General features: G+C 42.3%; 2 pseudogenes; both read left to right on the top strand.

The window, feature by feature from the left end:
* The first annotated feature begins 16,786 nt into the window (after positions 1 to 16,786).
* Positions 16,787 to 17,231, top strand: LOC125390966 (large ribosomal subunit protein eL33 pseudogene; annotated as a pseudogene).
* Positions 17,232 to 18,485: 1,254 nt separating this feature from the next.
* On the top strand, positions 18,486 to 27,529 carry LOC146891489 (bifunctional purine biosynthesis protein ATIC-like; annotated as a pseudogene).
* The last annotated feature ends 299 nt before the right edge of the window (positions 27,530 to 27,828 follow it).

Below are 27,828 nucleotides of genomic sequence, written 5' to 3'. Positions count from 1 at the left end.
TTGCAGGGCTAGTAGAATTATGCATTAAATAGAGCAACCTTGGTTTTTTTTTCTTTTTTTGGTTGGGAAATTTTTAATTACTTCTTCTATTCCTTGGGGAATATAGATCTATTTACATTGTATATCTGATATTTATCTAACTTTGGTAAGTAATATCTATTAAGACAATTGTCCATTTCTTTTACATTTTCCAACTTTGTGGAGTACAGGCTTTTGAGGTATGATCTAATAATTCTCTGGATTTCTTAGGTGTCTATTGTTGCATCCTCTTTTTCATTTCTGATTTTTTTCAATTTGATTATTATCTACCTTTAGTTTTTTGGATAAAGGTTTTGTCTATCTTGTTGATTTTCTCAAAGAATCAACTCTTTGTTTCATTGATTCTTTGTATTGTTCTCTTTGTTTCTATTTTATTGATTTCAGTCCTGAATTTGATTATTTCTTGCCATCTACTGCTCCTGGGTGTGTCTACTTCTTTTTGTATTAGAGCTTTCAGGTTTGCTATTAAATCACTGGTATAAGAATTCTCTAATCTCTTTATGCAGGCACTTAATCCTATGACCTTTCCTCTTTTATTGTGACCCATAAATTTGGGTTAGTTATGTATAAATTTCATTGGATCCTAGGAAGACTTTGACTTTTTATTTCTTTCTTGATCCCATGATAATTCAGTAGAGAGTTCCCACGAGTTGTATGCTTTCTGTTCTTTCTATGCTTTCCGCTGTTGTTGAAATCTAACTTTAATCCATGGTGGTCCGACAGACTACAGGGGATTATTTCAAATTTTCTGTATTTGTATTTGAGACTTGCTTTGTGACCAAGTATGTTGTCAGTTTTGGAGACCGTTCATGAGATGCTAAGAAGAAGGTATCTTCTTTTGTGTTTGGGTGAAATGTTCTGTAGATATTTGAGTCAAAATGTCTGTTAATTCCATTATTTCTCTGTTTAGTTTCTTGTCTGGATTACCTGTTCATGGGTAACACTGGGGTATTGAAGTCTCCCACTATTAATGTGTGGTGTTCAGTGTGTGATTTAAGCTTTAGTAATATTTATTTTATCAGTGTAGATGCTCTTGTATTTGGAGCATAGATGTTCAGAATTGAGATATCATCTTGGTGAATTTTTCTTTTGATGAGCATCAAATGTCCTTCTCCATCTCCTTTGATTAATTTTGGCTTGGAGTCCACGTTTTTTAGATATTCAGATGGCTAACCCCCCTTACTTGTTGGATCCATTTGATTGGAAAATCTTTTTCCAACTCTTTACTCTGAGGTAATGTCTATCTTTGACATTGAGGTGTGTTTCTTTCGGGGGTATAAAGTTTATTTAGTGGGTTATAGAGGAGGAAGGGAAGGGGAGACGGGTGAGAAAGAGTGAAGAGGGGAGAAGTTGACTCTCCAGAAGAAGGGCAGACAGAGAGAACAGGATGGGAAGAGGCAGGAGATCTGCTTACCTGGGCAGAAGGGGGAGAAGTTGGGAGTGGGCAGAACTTGGCTTTTGTTCTTCTCCACATTTTTTTTATTGTTTTTATTGAACTATATATTTTTCTCCACTCCCCTCCCTTCCTCTCTCTTCTCTCCTCTTCTACCATCTCCCATGATCCCCATGTTCCCAATTTACTCAGGAGATCTTATCTTTTTCTATCTCCCATGTACATTAGATTCATTTATGTCTCTCTTATAGTTCTCTTTGTTGTCTAGGTTCTCTGGGATTGTGAATTGTAGCCTTTTTTGCTTTATGTGTAAAAGCCACTTATGAGTGAGTACATATGATGTCTGTCTTTCTGGGTCTGGGTTACCTCATTCAATATGATGTTTTTTAGATTAATCCATTTGCCTGCAAATTTCAAGACAACATTTTTTTTCTGCTGATTAGTACTCCATTGTATAAATGTACCACATTTTCCTTATCCATTCATCAGTAAAGGGGCATTTAGGTTGTTTCCAGGTTTTGGCAATGACAAACAATGATGCTATGAACATAGTTGAGCATGTGTGCTTGTGGTACAATTAAGCATCCCTTGGATATATACCCAAAAGTGGTATTGATGGGTCTTGAAGTAGGTTGTTTCCTAATTTTCTGAGAAATCATCATTCTGAAATCCAAAGTTGCTGTACCAGTTTGCACTCCCACCAGCAATGGAGGAGTGTTCCCTCTACCCCACATCCTCTCCAGCATAAGTTGTCATCACTGTTTTGAGTCTTGGCCATTCTTCCAGATATAAGATGGAATCTCAGAGTTTTTTTGATTTGTATTTCTCTGATGACTAAGGATGTTGGACATTTCCTTCAGTGTCTTTCGGCCATTTTAGATTCCTCTGTCGAAAGTTCTCTGTTTAGGTCTGTACCCCATTTTTTGTTGGATTATTTGTTCTTTTGATGACCAATTTCTTGAGCTCTTTGTATATTTTGGAGATCAGCCCTCTCTCCAGTATGGAGTTGATGTCTTTGAGGTGTGTTTCTTGTATGTAGCAAAAGGATGTATCCTGTTTTCATATTGATTATTTTAGCCTGTACTTTTTATTGGCAAATTGAGTCTATTGATATTGAGAATATTAATGACCAGTGATTGCCTATATCTGTTATATTTTTACTAGTAGTGGTGTGTGTATATGTGTGTGTGTGTGTGTGTGTGTGTGTGTGTGTGTGTGTGTGCTTTCCTTCTTTTGATTTTGTTGGTATGAGATTATCTACTGCCTGTGTTTTTGTAAGTGTAGTTAACTTCCTCAGGTTGGAATTTTCTTTCTAGTACCTTCTGTAGGACTGAATTTGTAAATACATATTGTTTAAGTTTGACATTGTCATAAAATATCTTGTGACTAAAAGTTTTGCTTGGCATATTAGTCTGGGCTGGATCCGTGGTCTCAGAACCTGTAAGACATCTGTTCAGGTCCTTCTGGCTTTTATAGCCTCCATTGAGAAGTTGGTTGTATTTCTTATAGGTCTACCTTTATGTTTTACTTGGACTTTTTCTCTTACAGCTTCTAATATTCTTTCTTTGTACTGTGTTTTGATTGTTATGTAATGTGAGTAATTTTTTTCTGATCCAATCTGTTTGATGTTCTGTAAGCTTCTTGGACTTTTAGAGGCGTGTCCTTCTTTAGATTAGGGAAATAATTTTCTTCTATGATTTTGTTAAGTATATTTTCTGTGTTTTGAACTGTTTTACTTCTCCTTCTTCTGATCCTTATTGTAGTGGGATGGCTAGGCTCTGGTGGTGACATATTCTTAGGTTTGGTCTTTTCATGGTTTTCCAGCTTTCCTGGAGGTTTTGTGTTAGGAGGCTTTTGACTCTAACATAGTTTTTGACTGATGACTTTATTTCTTTTATTGTATCTTTGTTTCCTGAGATTCTCTCTTCCACCTCTTGAACTCTGTTGGTGATATTGCATTTATAATTCCTGTTCACTTATTTGGATTTTCCGTTTTCAGAATTTATTCCACTTGTGCTTTCTTTGTTGCTTGGTGTGGGAGAATTGTCTGTATTCTGTCAATCATGTTTTAAATAAGTGCTGATTGGCCAGGCAGGAGGTATAGGCGGGAAAACCAGACAGGAAGTAAAAATAATGCAAGGAGAGCAGGAGAATTCTGGGGAGGAGGAAGTTGATTCCTCCCACTCCTTCCCAGATCACCAAAGCAGCAGGATGTGAGCTGCCCCACTGAAAAAGGTACTGAGCCACATGGCTAAAATAGATCAGAATAATGGGTTAGTCAAGATGTGAGAGTTAGCTAATAAGTGACCTAATGGGCCAATCAGCTTTATAACTTATAAAGATCTCTTATGTGATTTTTCTCTGGGACTAAACAGCTGGGGGAACAGGGCAGGACAAAAACCCCCAACAAACAGGCCCACTCATGTTACAGTTGCTTCTATTTTGATTTTCATATTTTGGATATTTTCCTTCACCTGTCTGTTTTTTCTTGACTTTCTTGGCATTCTCTAAGGGAGTTGTTAATTTCCTCTAATTTTTTGGATGTCTTTTTTTCAGTTTCTTTAAGGGAGTTTTTCCATTTCCTCTTGAAGGACCTCTATCATCATCATGAAGTTGACTTTAAGGTGCCTTTCTTGTGCTTCCACTGTGCTGGAGTATTCAGGGTTTGCTGTAGTGGGATGGCTAGGCCCTGGTGGTAACATATTACCCTGACTGTTGTTTGTGTTCTTACAGTTTTGTTTAGGCAGCTGAATTTGGAGAGATTATAGGTCTAGGTGCCAATTTCTGAATTTGTCTTTGTTTAATAGATATTATCTTAGTTTCATCTCTGTTTTTCTGGGTCCCATGGCCTGTAGTTAAGTAGAGGGTTTTCAACCATGTTGGTGGCTGAACCACTGTTGGCCCGATTGGTTCTGGTCTAGCAGGGGGTTGTTTCCCAAGTTTGGGGCTGACATTCTGGCTATGTATGTGCTCAGCCTCTGATCTGGCTGGGGGTTCCTTATGGTTCTGATACTAGTCTGGCTTCTGGTAGGGTAGGAGGCTTCTGCCTGGTTTCCAGGGAGTTGACCTGGTCTCTGGGGTTCAGGATGCTGGTCTGACCCCTAGGTATCAGGATTCTAGCCTGGCCTCTGATAGGGCAGAAGGCTACTGTCAGAGGTGTGGGCATAGATACACGGTGATGAGGAAAGGAGGGGCAGGTGGAGTTATGCTAGGCGAGTGAGCGAGTGAGCGTGTGAGCATGGGCAACGTGGGGGCAGTATTCCCTAGGAGTCAGGATGCTGGCCTGGCCTCTGAAGGAAAAGGAGGCTTCTGCCAGAGATGCAGGACCCGGGCTCATGTGGAAAGGAGATGGCAGGCAGCTGGGGCTATGCTAAGCAGAACAAGTGGGTACTGGGGGGGCAGGGGTGGTTAACCTGGTTTCAGGATCCTGGCCTGGCCTCTGGTGAGCTGGAAAACTTCTGCCAGGGCTCCAAAACTCAACTTTTAGGAAAATAATTTCATATAATTAAGGCATAATTTTGAACAACACATTAAATTTTTCAATAAAAGTTTTTAAAAATTCAAAGCACCGTCTTTGGTCCTAGCACTCAGCAGAGGAAGAACAAGCTGATAGAAGGTGTCCGACTGCTTTCAGACGTGTCAGCTGTTTTAAAAGTGGCTCATGAGCTTATAGTTTCCTAAGAGCTTTTCTCTCCCCTAATTGACTTTAAAAGGAACAACAGTAAAAGCCAGGAGGGTTTCCAAAGCCCTGGGCTCCACCCCAGCACCCAGCAGCCTTACTTTCTTGCATCAGCAGATCAAGTTACAGGTGTGCGTGAAGGTCCCTTACAGACCTGCTCCTGTGTCCTCCAACCCTGCAGGGGAGTCTCCCCTCCCGCTTCTCACTTACTGGCTTCAAGTATTACTTCTGTGTCATCAAGATTGAGCTCGCTCTTAGGAACACAGCATGAATCCTTAGCTGGTTGCAGAGTTTCTCTTTCACTGAGCTGCTTGGGTCATTCATCCCATTCGTAAAGTGGGAATAATGCTGATGCAAAATGCAAGTGAGATCTCTTGGCACATGACTTAGCTCCTGCCCTAGGACAGATAAGGGAATAGTCGTGAGTTCAAAACCAGCCCAGGCTACATAATAAGACCCTGTCTCAGAACTTAAAAAATAATAATAACAATAATAGTTTATAACTCAAAGCATTTGTGGGGGGGCTCAATTGATGTAAAACAGGGAAACTATAAAACACAATGATGGTAGTAGAAGATCCAGCAGAGGGGTAAGTGTGCTCCTGACCCGCAGCAGAAGCCCAGAAAGGGAACACAGACTTTCCCCGACACCCTTATCTTCCTGGTCATTCTGCAGGAGCTGCTTCACCCTGCTAAACCCTCTCTCCTCCTATCCCACCGCAGCTTTCACCCAGGAACCCCTTCCCTTCCTCCCTCCCTTCCTCGGGGCCATAAAATCCCCCAGCTCAACCTGTTTGGGACCGGGTGGTGAGTGCAACCGGGCAGGAGGGAGATCCTTTGTTTTAATAGCCTGCCTGCAGCAAGGTAGGCCTTTAGTCAGGGAGATTTCTGGCCAACAAGGGGCACTGATCCTCTAGCAGAAGATCCATCAGAGGGCAAGGTCCATGGCCAACAAGGGAACCTGACCCTGTACCAAAAGATCCATTGGAGAGCATTTGAAGGAAGAGATGGGCAGGTGCCAATGCAAGAATTCCTCCAACAATCTGAAAAACAACTTGAAAACACCAGACCCCACCGATCTTACAATAGAAGGACTTGAACACCCTATTCCGGAAGAAATAGAAAACAGTGTCATTATGAAAGCAATAGAGTTCCTTAAACAGGATATGAATAACTCACTTAAAGAAATAGAAGAGAAATATAACAAAAAGCTTGAAGAAATGAGTAAATTCGTAAATGACACCCTGGGAAACCAAGAAAAAACAACCAAACAGGTAATGGAAACAGTTCAAGAATTGAAAACTGAAATGGAGACAATGAAGAAAACAAAAACCGAGGGCTGGCTGGAAATGGAAAATCTAGGTCAACGAACAGAGACTACAGAAGCAAGTATAACAAATAGAATACAAGAGATTGAAGAACAAATCTCAGATTCTGAAGACACCATAGATAATAAACGCACTGATCAAAGAAAGCAGCAAATCCAACAAATTCTCATCACAAAACATTCAAGAAATCTGGGACACAATAAAAAGACCAAACCTAAGAATAATAGGGGTAGAAGAAGGAGAAGAATTGCAGATCAAAGGCCCAGAAAATATATTTAACAAAATTATAGAAGAAAACTTTCCCAACCTAAAGAACAATATTCTTATGAAGGTTCAAGAAGCATACAGAACACCGAATAGACTGAATCAAAGAAAAAAATACCCTTGCCATATAATAATCAAAACACAAAACATTCAGATAAAAGAAAATATATTAAGAGCTACAAAGGAAAAAAGGTCAAGTAACTTACAAAGGTAAACCTATCAGACTTACACCAGACTTCTCTATGGAAACCATGAAAGCCGGAAGGTCCTGGATAGAGGTACTGCAGAAACTAAGAGACCATGGATGCAAGCCCAGACTACTATACCCAGCCAAGCTATTGTTCACTATCAACGGAGAAAACAAAATATTCCAGGATAAAAACAAATTTAAACAATACGTAGCCACAAATCCAGCCTTACAGAAAGTAATAGAAGGAAAATCACAACCCAAGGAATCCAGCATTGCCAACACTGCCTACAATAACTCAGACATCTAGTGACCCTTCACAAGCACAACTCAAAGAAGGGAAACACACAAATTCTACTACCCCCCCCAAAAAAACCAATGGAGTCAACAACCACTGGTCATTAATACCACTTAATATCAATGGACTCAATTCACCTATAAAAAGGCACAGAATAAGAGATTGGATACGAAAACAGGATCCAACATTCTGCTGTTTACAAGAAAAACACCTCAATCACAAACACAGACATCTACTCAGAGTAAAGGGTTGGGAAAAGGTTTTCCAAACAAACGGACCTAAGACACAAGTGGGGGGGCATTCTAATATCTAACAAAATTGACTTCAAACTAAAATCAATCAGAAGAGATAGAGATGGACATTTTTTACTCATAATAGGAACAATTCATCAGGAGGAAGTCTCAATCCTGAATATCTGTGCCCCTAACATAAAGGCACCCACTTATGTAAAAGAAACACTTCTAGAACTCAAGACAGTCATCAAACCGCACACACTAATAGTAGGAGACTTCAATATACCTCCCTCACCAATGGACTGGTCAATGAGACAGAAACATAACAGAGAAATAGGAGAATTATTGGAGGTAATGAATCAAATGGACTCAACAGACATCTATAGAACATTCCACCCAAATAGGAAAGAATTTACCTTCTTCTCTGCAGCTCATGGAACCTTCTCAAAAATTGACCACATACTCGGTAACAAAGCAAACTTCCACAGATACAAAAAAATATTAGTAACCACCTGTGTTTTGTTGGATCACCATGGATTAAAGTGAGAATTCAACAACAATGCTACCCCCAGGAAGCCAACAAACTCATGGAAGCTGAGCAGTCAACTACTGAATCACCCCTGGGTCAAGGAAGAAATAAAGAAAGAAATTAAAGTCTTCCCTGAATTTAATGAAAATAAAGACACAACATACTCAAACCTATGGGACACTATGAAAACAGTGCTAAGAAGAAAGTTCATAGCACTAAGTACCCAATTAAAGAAAACAGAGAAAGCACACATTTGGAGACTTAACAGTACACCTGAAAGCTCTAGAAAAAAAAGAAGCAGATTCACCCAGGAGGAGTAGAAGACTGGAAATAATCAAACTGAGGACTGAAATCAACAAAATAGAAACGCAGAAAACAATCCAAATAATCAATGAAACAAAAAGCTGGTTCTTGGAGAAAATCAAGATTGACAAACCCCTATCCAAACTAATCAAACGGCAGAGAGAGAACACACAAATTAATAAGATCAGAAATAAAAAGGGGGACATAACCACAGACACAGAGGAAATTCAGAGAATCATTAGATCTTACTACAAAAGCCTTTATGCCACAAAATTGGAAAATGTAAAAGAAATGGACATTTTTTAGATAAGTACCATATACCAAAGTTGAACCCAGACCATATGAACAATCTAAATAGACCTGTTAGTCGTGAAGAATTAGAAGCTGTTATCAAAAACCTCCCCACCAAAAAAAGCCCAGGTCCAGATGGTTTCAATGCAGAATTCTACCAGAACTTCCAGGAAGAGCTAATACCTATACTCCTTAATGTATTTCACAATATAGAAACAGAAGAGTCATTGCCAAATTCCTTTTATGAAGCTACAGTTATCCTGATACCAAAACTACACAAAGACACAGCCAAGAAAGAGAATTACAGGCCAATCTCACTCATGAACATCGATGCGAAAATTCTCAATGAAATGCTGGCAAACCGAATCCAAGAACACATTAGAAAATTATCCATTATGATCAAGTAGGCTTCATCCCAGAGGTGCAGGGCTGGTTCAACATACACAAATCTATCAATGTAATCCATCATATAAATAAATTGAAAGGAAAAAAAACCATATGATCATTTCATTGGATGCTGAAAAAGCATTTGACAGAATTCAACAACCCTTTATGATAAAGGTGTTGGAGAGATTGGGGATACAAGGATCATACCTAAATATAATAAAAGCTATTTACAGCAAGCCGACAGCTAACATCAAATTGAATGGAGGGAAACTCAAAGCCATTCCACTAAAATCAGGAATACGACAAGGCTGACCACTCTCTCCATACCTCTTCAATATAGTGCTTGAAGTGCTAGCAATAGCAATACGACAACATAAGGGTATCAAGGGGATTAGAGTTGGAAAGGAAGAAGTTAAACTTTCATTATTTGCAGATGATATGAAAGTGTAGATAAGCGACCCCAAAAACTCTACCAAAGAACTCCTACAGCTGATAAATACCTTTAGTAATGTGGCAGGGTACAAGATCAACTCAAAAAAAAATCAGTAGCCCTCCTATACACAAATGATAGAGAAGCAGAGAGGGAAATCAGAGAAACTTTACCTTTTACGATAGCCACAAATAGCATAAAGTATCTTAGGGTAACTCTAACCAAGGAAGTAAAAGATCTATTTGACAAAAACTTTAAGGCATTGAAGAAAGAAATTGAAGAGGATACCAGAAAATGGAAGGATCTCCCGTGCTCTTGGATGGGTAGGATCAACATAGTAAAAATGGCAATTCTACCAAAGGCTATCTATAAATTCAACGCAATCCCCAACAAAATTCTTCACAGACCTTGAGAGAACAATAATCAACTTTATATGGAAAAACAAAAAAGCCAGGATAGCCAAAAAAGTCTTATACAATAAAGTAACTTCTGGAGGCATTACCATCCCTGACTTCAAACTCTGTTACAGAGCGACAGTAGTGAAAACAGCTTGGTATTGGCATAAAAACAGAGAAGTAGACCAATGGTATCAATTAGAAGACCCGGATATTAACCCACAAACCTATGAGTACCTGATTTTTGACAAAGGAGCTAAAAATATACAATGGAAGAAGGAAAGCATCTTCAACAAATGGTGCTGGCATAACTGGATGTCAACTTGTAGAAAAATGAAAATAGATTCATATCTATCACCATGCACAAAACTCAAGTCCAAATGGATTAAAGACCTCAATATCAATCTGACCACACTGAACCTGATAGAAGAGAAAGTGGGATGTAGTCTACAACACATGGGCACAGGAGACCACTTTCTATGTAGAACCCCAGTAGCACAGACAATAAGGGCAACATTGAATAAATGGGACCTCCTAAAACTGAAAAGCTTTTGTAAAGCAAAGGACACAGTCATTAAGATAAAAAAGGCAACCTACTGATTGGGAGAAGATCTTCACCAACCCCACATCAGACTAAGGTCTGATCTCCAAAATATATAAAGAACCCAAGAAACTAGACTTTAAAATGCTAATTAACCCAATTAAAAAAAATGGGGCACTGAACTGAACAGAGAATTCTCAACAGAAGAAGTTCAAATGGCCAAACGACACTTAAGATTATGCTCAACCTCCTTAGAGATCAGGGAAATGCAAATCGAAACAACTTTGAGATACCATCTTACACCTGTCAGAATGGCTAAAATCAAAAACACCAATGATAACCTTTGCTAGAGAGGAACACTCTCTAGGGGTGAGGAACACTCAGGCACTGCTGGTGGGAATGCAAACTTGTGCAACCACTTTGGAAATCAGTGTGGCAGTTTCTTGGAAAATTTGGGATCAACCTACCCCAGGATCCAGCAATACCACTCTTGGGAATATACCCAAGAGATGCCCTATCATACTACAAAAACATTTGTTCAACTATGTTCATAGCAGCATTATTTATAATAGCCAGAACCTGAAAACAACCTAGATGCCCCTCAATGGAAGATGGATAAAGAAAGTGTGGAATATATACACATTAGAGTACTACTCAACAGTATAAAACAATGACATCTTGAATTTTGCATGCAAATGGATGGAAATAGAAAACACTATCCTGAGTGAGGTGAGCCAGACACAAAAAGATGAATATGGTATGTACTGACTCATAAGTGGATTCTAGCCATAAATAAAGGACATTGAGCCTATAATTCGTGATCCTAGAAAAGCTAAATAAGAAGGTGAACCCAAAGAAAATCATACAGTTATCCTCATGGATATTGGAAGTAGACAAGATTACCAGGCAAAAATTGGAAGCTTGGGGTAAGAGTGGGGTGTGGGTAAGGGGAGATAGGAAGAGAAGGGAGAAGGGAGAAGGGAAGGATGGGGAGAGCTTGGGGGAATGGGATGGTTGAGATGGAGGAAGGGTGGATATGGGAGCAGGGAAGTAGATATCTTAATTAAGGAAGCCATTTTAGGGTTGGCAAGAGATTTGACTCTAGAGGGGTTCCCAGGTGTCCAAGAAGATGTCCCCAGCTTGTTCCTTGGGCAGCTGAGGAGAGGGTGCCTGAACTGGCCTTATCCTATAGCCACACTGATGAATATCTTGCATATCACCATAGAACCTTCATCTGGCGATGGATGAAGATAGAGACAGAGACCCACATTGGAGCACTGGACTGAGCTCCCAAGGTCCAAATGAGGAGCAGAAGGAGGGAGAACATTAGCAAGGAAGTCAGGACCGCGAGGGCTGCGTCCACTCACTGAGATGGTGGGACTGATCTAATGGGAGCTCACCAAGGCCAGCTGGACTGGGACTGATGGAGCATGTGGTCAGCCCGGACTCTCTGAATGTGGCTGACAATGAGGGCTGACTGAGAAGCCAAGGATAATGGCACTGGGTTTTGATTCTACTGCATGGACTGACTTTGTGGGATCCTAGTCTGTTTGGATGCTCACCTTCCTAGACCTGGACGGAGAGGGGAAGACCTTGGACTTCTCACAGGACAGGGAACCCTGACTTCTCTTTGGGCTAGAGAGGGAGGAGGAGGGGGAGTGGGGGAGGGAGAGGAAAATGGGAGGAGGAGAGGAGGAGAAAATTTTTAATAAAAAAAAGAGAGAAAAGAAGAAAAAAACAAAACACCCAAGATACTCAAAACAACAAAAATAACTGGAAGTATCACCATCTACGATTTCAAATTATACTGCAGAGCTGCGGTAATAAAAATAGCATGGCACTGTTATAAAAACAAACCCAGTGATCAATGAAATAGATCTGAGAACCCACACCTTCTCCAGCCTCCTAATTCCTTTATAAAGAAGCCAATAATAACACAATAGCAAATGACAGCATCGTCAACAAATGGTGACGGTCAAACTGTTTAACCACATTTACAAAAATTAAACTAGATCCTTATCTCTCGCCCTGCATAAAACCCTACTCCAAATCCATCATAAACCTCAACATATAATCTGATTCCTTGAATCTGATGGAGAAAACAATGAGGAACACATTTGAATTCATGGGCACAGAAAAAAGGCTTTCTGACTAGGATTCCAACAATATAAGAATTAAGACCAATAATTACTAAATGAAAGCACATGAAGCTAAAGAGCTTCTCTACAACAAAAGATGCCACCATTCAAGTGAAAGGCAGCCTACAAAATTGGGAGGAGGGGGTTATCAGCTATACATTCAACAGAGGGTTAGAATCCAAAATATACAACACACACACACACACACACACACACACACACACACACAAACTAAGCATCAAGAAACCAATAGGTCAAGGAACTAAGCAGTGCTCTCAAAACATTAAATACAAATGATGGAGAAATAGATTTCAAGGCATTCAACATCCTTAGCCATCAGGTAAATTCAAATTAAAAACTGCTTTCATCTTACCCCAAACAGAATGGGGGAAACGTAGCATGATTGTGATAGGAGGAGAACACTCATTCTCTGCTGGTGTGAGCACAAACTAGTACATCTATGGAAATCGGTTAGAAGGTTCTCACAACGTTGCTAACAGATGGCCTTAGTGTGAAACACCATGACAAAAGCAACCTGGGGAGGAAAGGGTTTGTTTGGCTCACACTTCTGCGCTGCTCTTCTTACTCAAGGAAAGTCAGGACAGGACAGCAGGGAAGGAACCTAGAGGCAGAAGCTGAGGCAGAGGCTATGGAGGAGTGCTGATTACTGGCTTGCTCAGTCTGCTTTATTTGTTTCTTTTTTAACATAATTTTTATTGATTCTTTGAGAAATTCACACCATGCACCCTAATCCTATTCATTTCCCAGTCCCTTCATATCTGCCCTTCACCCCTGTAGTACCCTCCCCCAAAAGAAAATGTAAAAAGAAACAAAAATAAAATACAAAGAAAAATACTATCAAGAAACAAACAACAACCCCAAAACAAACCAAAATAAACATCTGTCCCAACTCTCCTTTGCCTCCATTTGTCTTAGTGGCATTGGGAGCTGCTGTGTGTCATGCAGCAGATCCTTTGTCCAAACAGCTTTCCTTGCAAATGTTTGTTGTGTAATGATTCATTGGTCAAGTTCAAGGGCTCTGGTACCATCAATACTGGACTTTCACTGACTCTTCTCTCTGATTCCTGCTGTTGCCCCGAGTCATGGAGGTTCAACTGGTCACAGAAGGGGTAGATGTTGGGGAAGTGCCAACTGAAAGCCCTGGATGTGTGCCTGGGTGGTAGTTGAGTTGCCCAGTCCTTGCAGCTGGAGCTGGGATTATTCTCCTCAGGTGAGGGGTGGAGCCAGCTCTCCCAAGTGTTTGTGGTGGCAGCTCTCCTATGAGGAGTGAGACCAGCTCTCCCGAGCTAGGGTCATCCCTGGGTCCCGCTGTCCCTGGGCCTGTCAGAGGCAGAGCCATCTCTCCCAGGGCCAGTGAGGGGCAGGCTCACTCGGCATGGCTGGCTCAGCATGGCCGGCTCAGCATGGCCCTCTGACTTCAATGGGCATGGTACACATGGTCCTCTGTGTTGATACAGGCAACAGACATCTACACAGACCCCAGCCCTCAGCAGAAACTTGGGCCCAGATGACACGATGGCCCTTAGTAGCAGCATAGTCCACTCAGATCTTTATGGACCCAGTGGCACTGTGGTCCGCAGACTCCAACATGGTCCCTGCTGGCAGCCCCAAACCTGGGCATCCACAAGGCCTTCCATGGTAACAGAAGTCACAGATACGAACACAGACCCTTGCTGCAGTGGGACCACTGACCCAGGCATGGCCCTGGGTGGTAGCACAAGCCACCCAAATCTGCATGGCTCTGGTGACAGCAAGACCCTCAAACAGCAACATGGCCTCAGGTGTCATTCTAGACCCCTAGGATTCGCATAACCTTCAGGAGCCATGGACATGGACACAGGCTCTGGCTACAGGAGGGGCAGGGACCCAGACATGGCCCTTGGCAGCAGCCTGGGCACAGATGACAACATAGCCCTAGCTGGTAGCATAGGCCCCGCAGATCATCAGCCTTCTTTCTTATAGAATGCGGGACCACTTGCCCAGTGGTGGCCCTACCACAGTGGACTGGGCCCTCCCGCATCAATCACTAATTAAGAAAATGCCCTGCAGGTTTGTCTACAACCTGATTTTATAGAGGCATTTTTTCATTTGAGGCTCTCCTCTCTAATGACTCTTGTGAGCTTGTGTCAAGTTGACATAAAACAAGCCAGCACATCTACCTACCTTAAGATCCAACTATACCACTCTGGCACATACCCAGAAAACCCCATATCCTACTATAGAGATACCTGCCCATCATCAGCATTAGTACTTTATTGACAATGGTCAGGAAATAGAAACTACTTATATGTTTAAGAACTGATGAATGGATAATGAAAGCATGATACATTAACACAATGGAATGTTATTCAGCTATCATGGAAAATAAAATTATGGAATTTGCAGGTAAGTGAATGGAGCTAGAAACTATCATTCTGAATTAGGTAAGCACACCCCAAAAGACAAATGTTGCATATTTTCTATCATTTGTGAATGATAGCTTTGGATCTTTAGAGATGTGAACTTCATTTTGAATATTCATTAAGGCCAGGAAATTGTAAGTGTGGGAGACACAGAGGTCCCTGTGCTCACAGACAAGCCCTAGGGGAACCAGGAAGGTTAAACACACAGGAATATTCCTTCAAAGGACATAACCTCTTATCCACCCAGAAGAATGGAAGGGGTATAGTTAATAGTCTAGTGACCTGTGCAGTCAAGATCATACTGATCTCCAACACCCCCATCGTGATCTGTTCAATTTATAGAACCTACCTTTATGGAAGGTGTCTCTGGTTCTTTACAAAATATTTCAGTGAAGTCATATCTGAAGCTTTATTTTGCCCACAGGATTGAGTTGTTTATCACCAGGACAGTTTTCATCAAATTGTGCTGTGCTTAAATACACTTAAAATAACTACTTGGGGTCACAGTCCCGGAGCTTTAACCCAAACTGACCACTGAGTAGTGCTAACCAAACTACCTTCTTGCCTCATGCAGATCATTATTCTATGGGCCATGGTGGGCCGCAGAAACCCCTGCAAGTAAGGGGCCATGGAAAGGAGGGACCTTTCAAAGGAGGATAAAATGCAGTGGTATAAGGAACAAAAGGGGAATACCAACAGGGATGCTCACATTGAACCTAGGGTAGATAGACTGGGTAGGATGATGAATAATACTAAAGTTCTTTTGAAAAAGACATAAAAAAATTAATGTATGGCGTGTGGGTGAGGGAGAGATGCCCTCCCCCATCAATGCCTGAGGCAGGTGAGAGAAGCCTTAAGGTCAGAAGGGAAGGTGAGCTGTACCTCCCTTCCACCAACCACAATACTTGGAAGAGCAGACCTTGCACCTCACCTGGGCAGCACAATAGAGCCAATCCTATTGGCGGAGGTGTGGGTGAGCCAGCTCCAAAGTTGTGGGCATGGGAGAGCTGTGCCCATTACTCCATCTGTCCTGTGGCATCAACACCTGAGGCAGGTGGGAGAGCTGGCCCTGAGGTCATTAAGAGTGGGATTAAGGCCCTGTCTCTCATCAGCTGCAGCACTCAGGAGGGTGGCCCTTACACCTTGCCTGGACAGCACAGTAAAGCTGACCCTGAAATTGTAGGTGTGTGCGGCGCGCATCCTGACCAGCAGGAATGAACGCCACTAAAAACGAGAATTCCTTCTCTGTACACGTCTTTATTCGGAGCCCTTTGATTGAGGAAAATTGGGGGAAGGGAAGATAGAGCAGGGACAAGAGAAAGCTTAGAGAGAGCGGAAGTAGAGTCCAGGGGCAGCTGCTTTTAAACGGTGGAGAGGCTTGAACGCTGTCCTGATTGGTTAATGCCATTCTGCTGGTCTGAGCATGTGCAAGCAAGGGTGCAGGCAAGGGTGCTCAGCCCCACGTGGCTACCTCCAAGCTGCAGGACCACCTGTGCCTCCAGGTGGCTCCCAACAGGTGTGGGAATCCAACTCTGAGGACCTGAAAGCAGAAGAACTGGCCATCCCTGCAAAAAGGTGAACTAGCCAGGGCAATGCAGGAGATCTCACCCTGGTGATGAGGATAAGGGAGAGCTGCCAGGCTGATCAACCCTGCAACTACCCAGGTCCAGAACCAGCATTACATGTTGGCCACATCAACATTCACCCCATCTATTCTCTGCCGGAGCAAGTGAAGGGACGGGTCCTGCAGACCCAGAGCTGCAGGATTTCCATAACACAGAGCAACAGCAGCATAACCAAGAGGAGTTCCAGCCAGACCCAGAATCAATAGTGTAGCAGACACCAGAGGCTTCAAACCAGACCAACGATTTCCTACAATGAACATTTGCAAGTAAAGGTATATGGATAAAAGGATTTACTGTGGTAGAGGTGAGGGCCGTTCGTGCAGCTGAGCTTTGGGGGCCGCTTTCTGGGGCCTGCTGGGAACAGGACTTCTAGAAGACACTATGTCTGGAAGGCTGTGGTGCAAGGCCACGTTTGCTGGCTATAAGCGAGGTCTCCGGAACCAGAGAGAGCACACGGCTCTTCTTAAAATTGAAGGCGTTTATGCCCGAGATGAAACTGAATTCTATTTGGGCAAGAGATGCACTTACGTGTATAAAGCGGAAAAACAACACAGTGACACCTGGAGGCAAACCAAACAAAACCAGAGTGATCTGAAGGAAAGTCACTAGGGCCCATGGGAACAGTGGCATGGTCCGTGCCAAATTCCGAAGCAACCTTCCTGCAAAGGCCATTGGACACAGAATCCGTGTGATGCTGTACCCATCCCGGATTTAATGAAAAGTAAATAAATAAAAGTAAAAAAAAAAAAGATTTACTGTGTGACTCACTGCGTCACACTATAGCTTCCATGATAAGATTGATTTTTTTTCCTTCTCCTTTTTTCCTCTCATATTTTACTTTATTTTATTTGCTGGGGAGGATGGTTACAAGGGCAAAGTGTGGGCATGAAGGAATGGAAAAATGAATGGGATGGAGATGCATGATGTGAAATACAAAGAATAAATAAAAAGAAGAAAAAGATGGGGCTGGAGAGATGGCTCAGAGGTTAAGAGCACTGATTGTTCTCCCAGAGGTCCTGAGTTCAATTCCCAGCAACCACATGGTGGCTCACAACCATCTGTATTGAAATCTGGTGCCTTTTCTGGCCTGCAGGCATACATGCAGGCAGAACACTGTAAACAAAATAAATAAATCTTTAAAAAAAAAAAGGAAGAAGAAGAAGAAACATTAGATGCTTCCACAAATAATAGACTTACACATGCATAAAAAAATTAAAATGCAGTTATCCTATAACAGGCATCTCAGGCTAACAAACCCAGTACCAGGAATAAATGACCTCTTTCTGAGTGTAGATCACTGAGATCTGATAGCCCACAAACATGACAAGCTATTGCAAATGGTCCTGACTACTCACCAGAACTTGATGGTAAAGCCCTGCTGCTGAAAACCTCACATACTTGAGTCATAGAACATACAAAAAACAAGCACTGATACTGACCCAGATGTTTTATCCTTGCTGGCTAGTGCTCACAGTGCTGGAAGGTGCTGTGCATGGTACCGGAGAAGAAAAGAAATCACCAATCTTACCCAGCTATGATCCCTGCGAGCCGTAGTAATGACTGGCCTGGCAAGACACACCCACTGATGTAACAGTGATACAAAATCATGGAAGTAACCAACCATTTTCTGATTGCTTTTAAATCCTGCTCCATAGGATGAATTTGATACCAATGTTATTAGGCCAAGAACATGTAGCTTAACAACCCTAAGGAACAATCTACTATTATCATTTTGATAAATGGCCATACTATTAAACCAACTCCTAATAACTTATTATACCCATAGATTAAGGTATTTCTCAATGTTCATCAAAGACGCTTCTATTTGTAGTAGTAGTGATTAATACAGAGACCTACAATTTCCCAAGATGCCCGGGATAAGAGACTGTGGAGTGTTCATCCCTAAATGGGACATATATCAGAGAGAGAGAGAGAGAGAGAGAGAGAGAGAGAGAGAGAGAGAGAGAAGAGAGAGAGAGAGAAATAGCAGCATCTTTGAGACAATGCGGGCCAACTGCACCTATGAATGCACCGTGGTTATTACGGGTTATGACCACATGCACAAAACCAGTATAAGGTCAAGCCAGATGAAAGCACGGTATGGAGGGGGCGGCATGAAACACTTGCTTTCCCTCGTGAAAGAGCTACTAGCATTTGATAGCTGCTGAAAGAACAAGAGGCGCTTTTCTTAGGAGTGTATCTCCCCACCCCACCCACTGAGTCCGCCAGTAGAAGGCCATAGGCTACAGAACACATGAGCAGCATAGGCTGTGCTTGATGGGCTTAGGAAGGAAAGAGGAGAACATTGGCTAAGTCTGAAGGTGGGTAGATCTGAAAGGAGATTGAGAGCCGTGAATATGCACATTGCAGAAAATTCTCAAAGGACTAATAAAAAACAACCCTAAGAGAGCAATGATTTTTGGCTCAGAGAATTATACTAACTTCAGAGATTTACATTGGCAGTCTCTTGGTTCTATTGCTTTGGGCCTCGCAATAGCATAGGACATCTTGGCAGGAATGCATGTGGAAGGTACCTCAGGGGACCAGGAAGCAAAACATGAAGTCAGATGCCAGATTCCCTTTAAGGCCATTACTTTCTCCCAAGCTCTAACATTTCCACCACCTTACAATAGCACCAGGGGATGGGGGCCGGCCTTTGGAGCATTCTTCAGATCCAAGCCTTAGCAAGCATCTTCCTCAGGCTCTAAGAGGAGCTATCAACCCAAGCTCCATCTAGGACACATAGTGGCTGGTCCTCTACTCTTTGTCTCACTATCTTACCTTAAAATCTACTTGTACCTGTACAGGGAGTCGAAATGAAATGTGGTAATATAACATAGGTGATAAGTTCCAAGACCCCAATCGATGGCAGAAACCATACGTAGTATATAGAACCGAACCCTGCGTCATTGAATGCTAGGGACATGTTCTGAGAAATTCATCATGGTGGTCTGCACTGACACGTGAATGTCACAGATTCTGAGCACAAATTAAGATGGCTATGATGGGCCGTGACATGCCTTCTGCAAACCTACTGACCGGAGCTTGATTCTCAGGACCGACATTAAGGCAGACATAGAAAACCAACTCTACAAAGTTGTCTTCTGACTTCCACCATGTGCTATGCACACTACAACATGCACACAAGCACATGCACTTGCACACACACAATAACAGTAATAATTTTAAGAAAATGCTCTGACAACACTAGATGAGTATTTTATATATTGGATACATGGTCTGTAATTGACTGAAATGTCATTAAGGTGGAGCATAGCTGTATTATTCTTTTCCTAAACAAACATGCCATGATGTTTAATTTACAAATTAACCATAGTAGATTAAATAATATCAATGGCATGGGAAATTTCGGGCCATGGGTGAGAGTGCACACACATAGTCCAGCTACTCAAGAGGCTGAGGAAGATCTTTAGAGTCCTCAAGTTTGAGGTCAGCACAGGCATCACAGACTATGTCTGGCAAAAATTATTACTACAGTAATATTTTACTGAATTTCAAAACATCTTATTGTACCTGACTCATGCATCTTCTTACTCTTGGAAAATAAAGCTAATGGTAGATTAGGAAGATTATTATAATACTTTATTCTGGTAAACCAATCATTTTAAACTATTACACATTCTCATCTATTGCCATAACTTCTAATATGGCTTAACTTTTCCCTTTCTTTTCCTTTTAAATAAAATCCTCCACACGTTTTTCCAGACACTCTGGGCCTTTCCACTAATTGAGCAAAGCCCCTCTCTGTCACTTCCGCCAAGTAGCTGCTCGCTTACTCCTACTCCTGAGTCTCCCTGCTGCCTTGGACCCTGACTCTTAACCTTTCTTTTGAGTGTATTTCTAAATTCTTTTATTGGTGAGAATGAGGTGCTTAGTGAGCCTAAATAGAGGACCCTTCATTTTCCTAGTAACATAAGTATACTTTGAGACATAGGAACAATGACAAAATGACTTAATGACATGTATCTTAGAACATAGACCCATCATCAGGCAAAGTATAACTGAATCAAATTAAGTGTAGCACCAAGTGTATGATAAACATTCAATAAGTGTTGACTGTCTCTGTTTGTGTGGATGGGATGATACCCACAATCCCAGTGAGTCAGATCCCACTATTGTCATCAGCAATGATCACAAGGTGGTATTTTCTTCCTCATAGCCTAATATCACAGCCACAGGTTCAACAGGACACTTTTTGAGGCGACTTGTCTAGTCTGCGTCTTCCTAATCCAATCGTGTACAGTTCTCATAAACGCCAACGCGTACAGCTAATATAAATCACAGCTGATGAAAAGAATTTGTGTTAAATGCTAAATGAGCTAACAACCATATGTGTGCCATGTATGTGTTCTCATGTGCCTACGCTGCGGGAGTAAGTTGCTGTGGTTTCTGGGCGCATCACCTTCTCAGGCATGCCACCTAAAAGTTCTTCAGGTAACGCCTCCCTGCAATACTGTTAGAAGCCTCAGGGAGTGCTCCCCTAAAGGCAGCTGGAATGGGTGTGACATCTAGAACAGGGAAGAATTAAACAAGGAGGTGTCAGAACTAGAAGTGTCACCCTAAATTCTCTAAGTATCACAAAAAATCGACGAGGCGATAACACCCATTGGTTTCACGAGGAAGATCCTTGGAAGAAAATGAGCTGAACTTGCAGTCAGGATTTGGGAGTTTTGTATTTGCTTTTCCCAGCTCTAAACACAATAGATCCCATCCCTGAATTGCTATGTATTGCTTCAAGTACGAGAAACACAGTATGTTCTGGTTTTATGGTAATTGATGGTCTTGTTAAGAAATGCAAACCTCCAGTTGCTGGAGCAATTGTTCAGTTGAGTTGTCCCAGGGTCTCCCATCTGGGTGGCTCAGCTGTGTCAGCACCGTGGCATCTCTCTTGCGATCGCAGTAGGGGCTTGTCTTTGCTTCCGGGACAATTGCCTCCCACGGGTGGCTGAAGATTGCATGTCACCGTTGAAAGAGGGAAAATGATTTGGGGCTCATTTATTTCTGCAGAATAGGATTCTCTGCCGTGAATTACAAATCCACCACTTAATAGAGATTGGGATATAATTAAGTTTGTAATAAGTGCATCTGCATATGTGATAAAAAAGCTAAGCAGCTGCTTTCAAGTCAGGGTTCGAGCAAGCTGAAAGGCATTTGACAATGCAGAGAAACAATGCAGAGAAATGCAAAGTGGGGTTTGTGCCTGCACTCCCAACCAACTGGATGCTTGATTGACAGGTCTCTCGACAAGAGTCTTTACTGGGAATCTGTGGTGCACAAGTGGACACGGCTCTCCAGACTGCTAGGTGATAGACAGCTGAAGAACTTGGCTACACTCTTCTCGGACTTGAAACCTACAAAGCTTGAGGATCTCAGACCCAGAACACAGATCTTATCCAAACCCTAGCAGGGGTCTGGGGAACAGAATGCTGCAGCCATGAAAATATCTTTAAGTAATATACAGCTCTAAGTGTGACGTGACCTAGGTATTAACTCCAATCTTTCATGGTAATGATGTCAGAAAAACTTGAATGAAAAATATAGAAACTTATCTCTGAGCAGTTTCCTGTATCTTAAGTCTTATTTTTAAATTTGTAATCACTTTATTAATTTAGTATATCTGTGTGTGTGTGTGTGTGTGTGTGTGTGTGCATATGTGTCTGTGTGTAAGAATATCTGCATGTGTGCACAGGCACTAGGGACCCAAGAATGAAGCTTGTGTTGTGAGGCCTGTGCACAAACACCTCTAACCACTGAGCCATCAGTCCGGCCACGGGCTACTTTGTTCTCCATTCACTAGGTAAACACATCACAGACCTAAACTCTTGTTTTTGTTTTAGATTTCAAGTAGCCCAGGCTACACATGACCCTGAACTTAATAATCCTCCTGCCTCCACTTCCAAGTGCTGAGATTTCAGGTATATATCAGCACACACAGTTTATCTAGTGCAGGGGACTGAACCCAGAGCTTGGGGCATTCTAAGCAAACACTCTACCACCTGAGATACATCCTCGGTCTCCTTTCTGATTCTGTCTCTTCTCTTCAGAGGCTGCATGGCAGTGCTGGTTCTAGGCTTCAGGGAACTGTCACCAAGCAAGTGAAGCCAGGCTCTACCTTTGCCAACACAGAAGATCCTCCCCCACTCCGTACACTGTCCACGTCAGTCTCATACTCTGCCCTTTCTTCATACTCTCAAGACCAAGCCCTGGGCTGAGTCTTCTGTCCTTGTCACTATAGATTATTTTGTGACGGATTTTCCTTTTTCCCCACTTTAGTCATGCTGAAGCACAGATCCAGTTATTGGTCCAAACGCAGTGAGTGACAGCCGACTTTGAGAAACGTGTCTTTCTCTGAGTCTCCAGATACGGCACATCGAACTGTCTCCTTAAATACATCAACATTGACACAGATATCACAGAAGGGCGACAATGGTTAACAAGACACCACGTTTCGTGAATAAGAGGCTCTCAAAGGCTCCATATAAGTCATGATAAGGTGAAAATGCTAATTATCTTGATCTGACCAGCACACATTAAATACATTTATTGAAATATTATACTGTTCCCCATAAATATGTGCAATTATTATATATTAATAGAAAATATTTTTATATTTAAGAAGAGGCCATGCCAACTCTTCTTATTTGATCATTATATTTCATGCATATGTATTCATTGTTGTCCCTTGTGCCCATGAATGTAAACAGTTAAAGTACACATTAAAGTCTAGTTAGAGACAAGAAAAATGTTGTGTATGACTTTCTTTGGAAAAGGTCTTTTTGCAGATATACGATGTGGTCATTCTAGAGTAGAGTGGGCCCTAATCCAATATGACTTGTGTCTTTATGGGAAAAGAAGGTAGACAGGACAGAATACAGAAGCCATGTGACGAGAGGAGCAAAGCACAGACAGGTACATAAGACAAACCAGGGAGCACCAGTACCCAGAGACTGGGTGTGGGACGGAAGAAATCCTTCTCCGAGGACACCTGAGTCCAAGACTTCTGCCTCCTCTGCTGTTTGAAGCTGTACACTTTGTGGAAACATGTCGTGCAGCCCTGGGAGAAGACACACTGGTCAGTAGAACATGACCATCCCTGTCTCTATCTCAGGGGCATCTCGGGGTTCACACCTAAACGTGCACACTCCAGACCTCAAGGGCCCTCCCTTCCCCTTTTTCTGAATCTAGGGGATTTTCTAGACTTGTTGGGTTCACATCTTCTGTCACTATCATTCAACCAGATATTCTCCCTGACTCTCAGCACGGGCTGCCTTATTGCTGAGGGAAGTGGGGCTTGTGACCTCATCAAAGGCCTTCTAGTTCTCACGCTATGCCTAGAGCTGAGAGTTGACTGGTCAGAATAAAGTCATCTTCATTTAAGATGTCTGTCGCCATTGACAGCAGTCAACTACGTCTACAACTTGTTAATCACCATTTCCCACCTCTTTCAACACTATGACTGCCACATAAGCTGATGTCTCCCCTGCCTCTGGCACCCCTGGTGACAGTTCTGAAAAATGTGTTATCAACACACTTATTGCCTTCTGCCCAACTTCAGGATACCATTCAAAGGGCTTGTCACCCTCAACCATTCCTGACACAAGCTTTAGCCTGGGATGAGACAATGACTGAATGAATACAGGGAGTTTATAGGAAGCAATTACAGAGATCAGGAGGCAGCAAAAACAGCAGCAAAAGCAGGCAGTGAAAAGAAGCTGATGTCAGTGTGTCTCTAAGCTGATTTCTTCCTGTGTGCTTCCATTTTGAAACCCTGGCAAGAAAGATCTGAAAGGACTTAGGGGAGGGAAAGAATATGATCAAAATATATTTAAAATTTAAAATAGTTTTAAATAGTAAAATAATCAAGACTAATATAGAAGAAGAAGAAGAAGAAGAAGAAGAAGAAGAAGAAGAAGAAGAAGAAGAAGAAGAAGAAGAAGAAGAAGAAGAAGAGAGGAGGAGGAGGAGGAGGAGGAGGAGGAGGAGGAGGAGGAGAAAGGAGGCTGGCGAGATGGTTCAGCTGCTAAAAACTAGGCTCACAACCAAAAATACAAGAAAGTCTAGGAGAGTTCATAGACTCACCCCAGGATATTTCTGTCCAAGAGTCAAAGAAGCTGTGAAATTAGCTACCTGTTCTCCCTTTGTCACTACAGAAGGGCTGGTCCTAGGTATATGAGTTTCCTAATACTTTTGATAGCTTGTGCATGGGTCAAGATTCCCCCTGTAGATACATTAACACCACCACAGACCTCTTCATGTGACTGCAGTGTGAAGCATTTGCCCATCAGACACACTAAACAGAGGTAGACCTGAGCCATCAAATAAGAGACTATTGTAGCAGTTAAAACACAGGGCAAAAGTGTGACCTGGATGAAGCACAGAGGGCTATGGCCACCATTCCTTCTGTATACACAACAGAACACCAATTCTTTCAACAGTGAAGAGGCTCTGAGTACACTAGGTTGAGCTGCATAACTCTTACTACAGAGCTGAAAATCTCATGTTGTCTAAAGTAAAACTCAAGTGGGATTTTATGAGCTTCCTTAGATTCAGTACATACATTAAAAATAATTAGTGACAACTACAAAAATACCATCTTTAAAGACTTACGAGAAACTTGCAGTTTTACAATATTATAAATCTGGCCTTATTCCCGTCTTCTTTTGAAAAATCACTCAGAGCAAAGGCAATAGGTATTATAAATCAAACTACATCATTGATGAAATCAGAACACATGCATCAGTCCCTAAATGCAGACTGTGAGGATGAACTGGCAAATGGGCACAGGGAGCTGCTGAAAAGAGGTGCTTAAGGCTGTAGATGTCAGAGGTCCCACAGCACAGACAGCACATCCAGGAGACAAACACCAGTAACTCTGATCCGAGCAAGATCACCAGGTTAGGAATAATTCTGGGGTGGTCGCTTGTCAACTTGGCATAACACAGAATCGCCTGGAAAGGGAGTCTCTGGAGACTGTCTTGATGAGGTTGGTCTTTGGGTATGTCTGTGCAGGATTTTTCTCAGCTGTGTTAATGGAGTGCCCTGAACATAGGTGGCACCATTTCATGGGCTGGGTCTTGGACTGGGTGAAAAGAAGAGAGGAAGCTGAGCTCTGGCCTGCACGCATCCATTATTCTCTGTTCCTGGTGTTGGATGTGATGTACCCGGCTCTCCCCAGCTCCTACTGATGCTGTGGACTGGGACCTGGAACTATAAGCCAAAATAAACCCTTTCTCTCCCAAGCTGCCTTTTCTGGATATTTCATCACAAGAACTGGACAAGAAACTAAGACAAAATAGGAGGATGAGGGAGGTGGAGTGATCAACATGTTTTATTTCACATGCAGGAGCAACCTGTACATGAGGCAAAACTCATCACCCAGAACATCGTAGCCATAGCACAACAAACAGAGGGAAAAAGAGACTCCACATGCTTGATCTGAAATCTATCAATCCTGAAATAACACATGTCACTTCTCACAAAAAGTCCATTCCTATTGACTAAAAGTGATTTTCTTATATTGCAAGATTTTTATAAGTTTTATAAAATTGTTTTTATAAAGTAACTAAGAGTATGAAGTAGCCTACACACAGAGAAAACTATAAAGACCTATAGATGATAAAAAAAAACCCATCTCTTTGAGAAAGAATAATAATTAAAAGGATCATTCCATAAAAGATAATCTACGGAGACATTGTTCATAGCAAAACGTTTTAAATGAAGTAAGAATTTAATTACTATTGTTGTTGTAAAACACCACATCCAATACAACTTTTAGAAGGGAGAGTTCATTTTGATTTATGGTTCCAGAGGGATCAGAGTCCACCACTAGTTCAGCCTGCTTGTATATACACATAGATTGTCCTTTCCTTATGCTGTGACCTAGAACAGCAGCCGTGCCTCTCAGTCAGCTGGCCCTGTTCAGTGCGTGTGTCTCACAAAATTGGCCTTATGTAATTGGCCAGAAAACTTGTGTCTCTTGGTTTGGGTCTAGTCACTTCTAAAAGCACAGAAAAAAGTCCTCAGGGATGCTAGCCTGGCCTTCAGAGATGTATCTGAGCTTACAGGGTTTCTTGAAATACTGGGTAGAGGGGGCCTTTGAAAACCTTGCATCCCTCAACCCGTGCTGCAGTCTTGGCGTGCAATATTCTAGAAGATAATGCTCACCTAGCCAGACTTGATTTCAACTTTGTAAGAGTTGTTGCCTATAACCTATCCCCCAACTGTGAAGACTGTGGCTTCTCCAAATGTAATAGCTGAGGCAGATGTCGAATAAATTGGTATTGGTGGAGTAACCTCACTGAGAACTGTGACCCAAATCTATACTTGAGTAACAGTCATGTAAAACCAGAGGACTATGTGGTTATAGAGATGGAGAGCTCTGATAAGAAGGACAACTCCCTGGAGCCCGCTTTCAGGGGCTCCGCACTGCTGAGGCCTGGCTGGCCTTCTCACCTCCCTCCCCTTCCCTCCTCCTCCTTCCGGCTCTTAGTTCTGCTGCTGGTGGCAGTGGTCACCTCCCCCTCCTCCTCTTTCTTCCCCCATGCCTCTTCTTTTCCCCCTCCTCTGTGTGCATTATGTTCGTGTGTGTGTGTGTGTGTGTGTGTGTGTGTGCATGCCCACATATGTGCAGTGCCTAAGAGCCCGGAAGAATGTGTCAGATTCCCTTGAGCTGGAGTTACAGATGGCTGTGAGCTGCGGTCGGTGCTGGGAACCAAACTCAGGTCTTCTGGAAGAGTAGTCAGTGCTCCTAACCACTGAGCCACTTCTCCAGCTCCCTGTTAACCTTTTTTCTGCTGTTTTTTTTTTTTTTTTGAAAAAGGGTTTCTCTGTATATGTTTGGTTGTCTGGAACTCACTCTGTAGACCAGGCTGGCCTTGAACTCACTGAGATCCAACTGCCTCTGCCTCTCCAGTGCTGGGATTGAAGGTGTGCACCACCACTCTCGGCCTAAACTTGTTTTATAAGATATATTTTCTTCCTGAACTTGGACCTTACCGTTATGGCAGGTTTCCCAGCCAGCGTGTAATCAGCATGGCAGAAATTGGTGTGGGGGAATTGTCTGTATTCTGTCAATCATGTTTTAAATAAACGCTAATTGGCCAGACAGGAGGTGTAGGTGGGAAAACCAGACAGGAAGTGGAAATGATGCAAGGAGAGCAGGAGAATTCTGGGGAGGAGGAAGTTGATTCCTCCCACTCCTGCCCAGATCACCGAAGCAACAGGATGTGAGCTGCCCCACTGAAAAAGGTACTGAGCCACATGGCTAAAATAGACCAGAAAAATGGGTTAATCAAGATGAGAGCATTAGCTAATAAGAAGCCTGAC

This window comes from Myodes glareolus, chromosome 16 (assembly GCF_982192425.1).
Source record: "Myodes glareolus chromosome 16, mMyoGla1.1, whole genome shotgun sequence".
Classification (NCBI taxonomy): domain Eukaryota; kingdom Metazoa; phylum Chordata; class Mammalia; order Rodentia; family Cricetidae; genus Myodes; species Myodes glareolus.
The sequence above is the reverse complement of the archived record's forward strand: the minus strand, read 5'-3'. Positions and strand labels throughout refer to the sequence as shown.